This window comes from Calidris pugnax, unplaced genomic scaffold (genome assembly GCF_001431845.1).
Source record: "Calidris pugnax isolate Ruff unplaced genomic scaffold, ASM143184v1 scaffold24, whole genome shotgun sequence".
Taxonomy (NCBI): Eukaryota; Metazoa; Chordata; class Aves; order Charadriiformes; family Scolopacidae; genus Calidris; species Calidris pugnax.
In genome coordinates, this window is record NW_015090922.1 from 6,458,557 (window position 1) to 6,464,863 (window position 6,307).

At 43.0% G+C, this 6,307-nt stretch overlaps 1 protein-coding gene across 6 annotated transcripts in view; it reads right to left on the reverse strand.

Moving 5' to 3' along the window:
- PROX1 (prospero homeobox 1) overlaps nt 1-6,307 on the reverse strand; it is a 59,754-nt gene that overhangs the window by 42,205 nt on the left and 11,242 nt on the right. The gene's annotated exons all lie outside the window — the stretch shown is intronic.

Sequence of the window (6,307 nt, forward strand, 5' to 3'; positions counted from 1 at the left end):
GTAATATGATTCTCTTGCACAAATGCCTAAAATGATACTGTTTATCTTCAGAAGAAAGAGTAGATTAGAAGAACACAGCCTCTGACAACCAATTGATTAAATTTAGGGCATTGAGATACATGTTACAAAAGAAGATGAAACTACTCCTTATTTAAGATTTATTGTTAAAACAAGAAATTGTATAAAATTTGGATTAAAAAATTCAATTGCAATGTAAAAACTGTAATTGTAGTTTTTCTTTTTAAAGAGAAATAAAACTGGTAAATAAACATTCGAAGGTCAAAATAACAACTTTCTCTTAATTGTAGGTAGGATAGTATATGTGTATGTGAAAGGCAAAGAAATCATAGATGCATTTAGGCTTACACTAGGGAAAAAAAACAACCCTCTCTTAAATCATTAGGGAAACATTTATTCAGCAAAGCAAAAATGCATTAAAATATTTTATGGTCGGGATTATAATATTTACAGAGATGTGATCAAATAAAGGCCAAAATGTACTTCGTTAACACAGCCTCGTATGTATCAGTGTCTAGCCACGACAGTCTTTTGAATTCCCCATACATTCCTTCCCTTTTCTTAACTTATATTCTCCAAGCAAGCCCCGCTACCAAAGGCTGAAGATTCCGTATTTCGTACACTAAAATACATGACGTTAAATTTTTTGCATAGCAGAAATGAGGCATGTTCAGTGTCACATCTCTCTGCTTTAGAAAAAGCTCCAAGAACAATATCTCGAATGCCCAGCGAAGCCCTTCTTACATGTAATATTTTGAATACACAGAATCTTATTTCCTGTGACATGCAGAAAAGATGAGAAAAAATATGGAAAGATGAAAGAAATAACATCAATCAGCTGCGTGAGAAAGGAAGATACCTTCTCTTTATATGAACTCTCATTGTTTCCCAGGAACACAGCATAAAAAGATAACACACTTCCTTGCATTTTGTAAAAGGCTCTTGACATAATTTGTGACTTATTAACTAGTGATGCTAAACTCACATTGCACATAAAGCACTAGACGCTCTTTCCTGTTTCTTAAAATTTAACACTGAGGAAAATTAAAATATTTTTCATGCGAGGCTTATCTAATATTAAACTTTACATTTGCTTAACAGAGCACAATCTTCACAATAACAGGGTATATTGCCAAAGGCAGCATGCAGACTTTTTGGAATTGCTCCCATCTCTTTCGGTTCACCTGTAAAAACATCTACGTGCTCCCTAGGACTGCATCTGTGGCTAGTTTTAAAGAATGACTATCCATGCAAATAGGCATAATTTCAGCATGAAATAATCTGTAAAATCAAGACAGTAGTCAATGCTTAGTTTGCAACCAGGATGAAAAAAAAAAAAAAAAAAAAGATTTTTTTATTTGGTAACTTTTAGGTGTACCTAGTATATTTAGGCTCCCATACATTTTTCATTTTTAGTCATGTGGCTATTTTCCTTTATGTTTCAAGTAGGCATAATTTCAGCATGAAATAATCTGTAAAATCAAGACAGTAGTCAATGCTTAGTTTGCAACCAGGATGAAAAAAAAAAAAAAAAAAGAGCTTTTAACACGTAGAAAGATTATGTTTATTCTGCAGCCTTTGCCCACGTATTCTGGATGTACTAAAAGAATTTTCAGAGGTTTGGTGTCAGAGACAGTTATGCAAGGGATGTGATGTTTGTTTACATTACTGGCTCCTTGCATACAGGAAAGCAAAGAATGATAAAAATAAAAAAATAAATGTCATGAATTCAGATGGGAAATGCAGAGCCTTACACTGTTATCAGAACACTGCCTTCAGAGATCATTCCTTATCAAGAAACACATGAGGCAAGAGAAGTTTGGAGACCTCACAATAATAATAAAATAACATGGAGTTCTGTTGCAGGGGCCCAATTCCACCACCTGCAGACGGGGTTGCATCCCACCCGGCATGCAACTCCCCTGGAGTCCAGGGATACCAAAATCCTCTTACGTGCCAGTGGTCGGATCAGGCCCTGCTCGGCAGAATGTGTCGTAAAAGACCGTCTCCTGCTCTTTCTCCATTAATGCAAAAGGAGTTTTTCAGGGGGCAGAATGAGGCTCACACAACTAGGTCTTCCCTGAAAAAAATCCGAGGAGTTGGGATTTCAGAAGGGTTGTTTTTGTCAATAAACAGCCAAGTCCTCAAGGAGGGGAAAGGGGTGACCACCACTGGAGATTTTAAGCAGGCGATACTGGCACGGAATAAACCAGGGTCAAGGTTGACCTTTCAGTCTAGTGGTGGTCATTTGAAAGCGATATAAACTAATTGCAAGATAGCCGAAAGAGCTCTTGCTTACTGCACCTAAGATACTCTAAAGGCGTTCTGTGTAAAGATAATACTTGCCAATAGGAAAAAAAATTAAAAAAAACCAAACCCTCAACACCGAAAACCTTCACGCTTTTCCTTCCTTTTCGGTAGTCAAGCTACGGCTTGATTGAGATCCAGCAATAAGTTCCCAGACTCACACCAAAAATCTCATGTCAGGTTTCAAGTTTTGCACGTTTCCCAGCAAATTTGAGGTGGCTGACCACTGTTTCCCTCTCTCTTGCCCAATCCCAACCAAGGACACGCATGGGGAGGGCTCACTGTACCCTTGAGTCAGCAAGCTCAGGAAATAGGCTGTCCTGCGCCAGGTTGGAAGGTCATTGCCACGCATCCTTCCTCCCCAGTGTCCATCTTCCTCCCCCCGAGCCCCCCGTACCAGCAGCTGCTCTCCTGCCCGTCCCTGCCACCGCAGACGTGCGGCAGGAGGTGCTCCGGAGAGATGCCCCCTCCTTCCCTCGCTGGAAGCCGAAAGCATCGGAGTTATCCTACACTTAACCTGGGTATTAAGCAACGTCTCCCATTTGCCCTGGTGTTATCCTGAGCCTACAGACTGACAGCTTTAAGGCTTTTACGTGCCTTTCGGCTTAAATATGAGAAATAGTTCTACTTCAGCCTGGCAAAAGGGAACGGGGACTGAACGGCCAGTTAATATTTCGGTCTCAGAGGAGGAAAACCAATTCACACCTCAAGGGGAGTGGAATGGCACGTACAGTGGGATGCAAAATCCCAGCCACGACAGGCAGACCTCGAGACTGATTAGATTAGAACTGGAGAAATAAGGAACTCTTGGTGGTGGGGGGGAAATAATTAGGAAGTTTGTATCCTTTATGTAGTACCAGTACTTTGGCTGCACATTGTCTCAAAACTCTATTTCATATACCTACTGTCTCTGTACAGCTGTCCACAAGCACATAGTTAGAAAGACAGCTTAGGTTGTCAAGATCTGTGCAGAAACCTTAAGAAGCCTCATTTCTTTCTGAGTTACAGAGTTTGAAATTTCTCAAGGTTAAATTTGCTTTACACATCGCTTTCAATAGTCCTTGCGTGCCAAGTGCAGTTTATGTTAAATTTACCCTCCACATCTCGAGCCTCAACTCCTGCAACGCGGCTTTCTCAAAAACCGAACATTTTCCATGCCCATGTAATTAAAAATCATACCAAGGGCCTCAGCACTCTCTAAGTCCAACCATAAACTAGCTTACAGCATTTTATTTCCAAATTTACTTTCAAAACTTTTGTTTAAGGAGATAGGATTAAAATGCAGCTATGAATAACCTCTTAACAGCACAGCAGCTACAGACAAGGGTTTATTTCATATCCATTTGATATGCACTGACATTTTAACTAGAAACAGATCAATTTCTAGGTATCCAAGAGTTACTGTTACCAAACCTTTGGGTAGAACGGTCTTTAGAAAGGAGTATGATGTCAGGTATTTAACTGCACTCATTACAAATAAATCAATTTCTAATCAATTTTGTTAACCCATCTTGATCTGCAAAGATGCAGATCATTCTCTCCCAGATTAATTCATACACCTCTGAGATGCAAAGGAGATGTAAATTCAAACTCACCCTCCTCAGCCACTCTGACGGACCCTAGCCAAACCTAAGCAGCCATTAAATACACAGCAGCAAAGTGCTAAACTTGACGAATATTCATGGATGAATTCAAGGAGATACCAGTTCAGAGAGCTGAAATTGTTCCTATCTTTTCACAAGCCGACTACTTCCTTTGGTCCAGCGTCTGCCTGCTTCACGCCAGCCCATTATGCCAATGCCACACAAGAAATTTAACACGCTTCTGCTAATAGAAATATTTAGATCTTTCACTCTAAAGCGCTGCACGGGGTATGGCTTTGCCAGAAGCAGCCAGGAAGCGCAGGATGAAAATTATTCCAGTCAACAGCATTTCACGCACAAAACCACAGCTAAAATGCGAAGAACAGATGACATCTATTCACCAAAGATCTGCTCAGCGCTAAAATCACGTCGGCCACTAATGAGAAAGTCCTACCTTTTCGTACAGCTCTGACACAAGTTTCCTTGGGAGAAGGGGATATCCAAGTCCCTTAGCTGAGACATGTAATCACAGAATTTGAAACAAGGCAGAAATGATGAGCAACTAATTGTGCAGCCACAACTACTTTGTTAGGATTTCTCCACAAGAAGTAAAAATCAGAGCCTGACTTACTTCAAAATTCTGCTGACTGCTCTTCAGCCTTAAAGAAAAAAGCCCCCCGTGCTTAATGAACCTGGTGCCACCCAGGGCCCAATCCAGCAAGGTATTCAGCAATTCCCATGAATGCCAAACGTCCCCAATGCCCATCGACTACAGGGGGAATTGACAGAACTCGCTAACAGGACGGATTCGGCATCTCATCAGTTCAGGCCTTTATTTTGGGGAGATGCAGGGCCCTCCATCACTTATCTGTGCGCGGCACTGCTTGAGGAAACCGAGTCTTTGAACGGGAAAAAGAAATCCATCTGCTCAAGGTATAAAATTGAAAACATTTTCCTCCTCTCCTGCCAGTTTGGTCCTTGTTATTTCACTGATTGTGAAGAAAATAACTCACATGGTCTCTGTGCAAAGACAACACTGAAATGTTTGCAAGATTCCTACTACAAACTCAGCCCAAGTTTTCCAGGATATTTTTTTTCTATGCTACATGGTATCATTAAATCACAATTCTTGAATTAGTTAATCTAGCAGTAAGGCTGCACTTTGAGACAGAATAAATCATGATTTAGTGACTACAAATTGCAGTATTTACAATTCTGCCTCGAATCAAATTAAACTCCAATTTCAAAATGTGTCCATTCTTACGACTATCTTAATTTATCAACTGATCATAAAAAAGGCAAGTCGTATAAACTGAGAGGCCTCGGAGTTCAACTGGCAGGAAAGTTAACTGTATATACTGACAGTGCCATTCAGGGAATATAAGATACTTTACAGAATAATTTAATAGGGAGCTGTTAGTGAAAAGTATATACATTGTACTCTTTATCGCAGTTCAACTCACGAAATGTTGATACTCTGTCTACCCTTGAGTATTAATAAACATTTCACAGTATGTGATATTGCTGCTAAAGGTAAGCTCTGGACAAAAAAGCAGATAAAATAAATGCAAAACGAGCTGCAGTGGTCGTAAACTTTACATGATTGATGGCAGCTCGCAGAAAAACTGCGAGAAGAAGACATAAAGGGTATGTGCCACATGCAAATCTACGGGTAAGGAAACTGCCTCCGTATAATTCATCCTTCGTGCTGCCAAACCTCTACAGACGATGGAAGTGACAAATAATCTGAGCTTTTACACCTCGTGGTGACACGGACACGTTTCCGTACCCCGCATTAGACACCACGGGACCTTCCTGCCACCCAGCACCGGCCACGGATGCGCGGATGCTCTTCCATGTGCCCCCGACCCGTCCCCAAACCCGGACGAGGGTTTTGGGGGGACACCCGCCGGGCGGCCAGAAGTGCCACGGGCGTTTGCCACCAGCACTTGGGACCTGTGGGAAAACCAGCCACAGATTTCCAAATCCTCGCCCTGGCAACTTTTGCCCGACACCAAGGGCACCTCCAGCCCGCAGCCGTGATTGACACCTCCGACTTTGTCAAAGACACGAAGTTAGTACCCCCCGTACCCCTTCTCCCGGCAGACGGGGCACACGTACCTGACACCGACGGCTCCATCCCACCTCGGAGGCGCCTTTCGGGCGCACGGACCCCCCTTCTCCCCCCCTTCTCTCAGACACACGGTTACCGAGCTGCTCCCCGGGGTTGACCTCCTCACCCGTCCCGGCCGCACCGGGAGGCGGCGGCCGGGACCCTCCGCGCACCGCTCCGCAGCCCCCCGCCCATGCGCGCAGCGCCGCGCACCTGTCCGCACTCCGCGCACCTGCCCGCTCTGCAACGCCGACCGCGGGGGATACGCGCAACTTTCTCCCCCCCC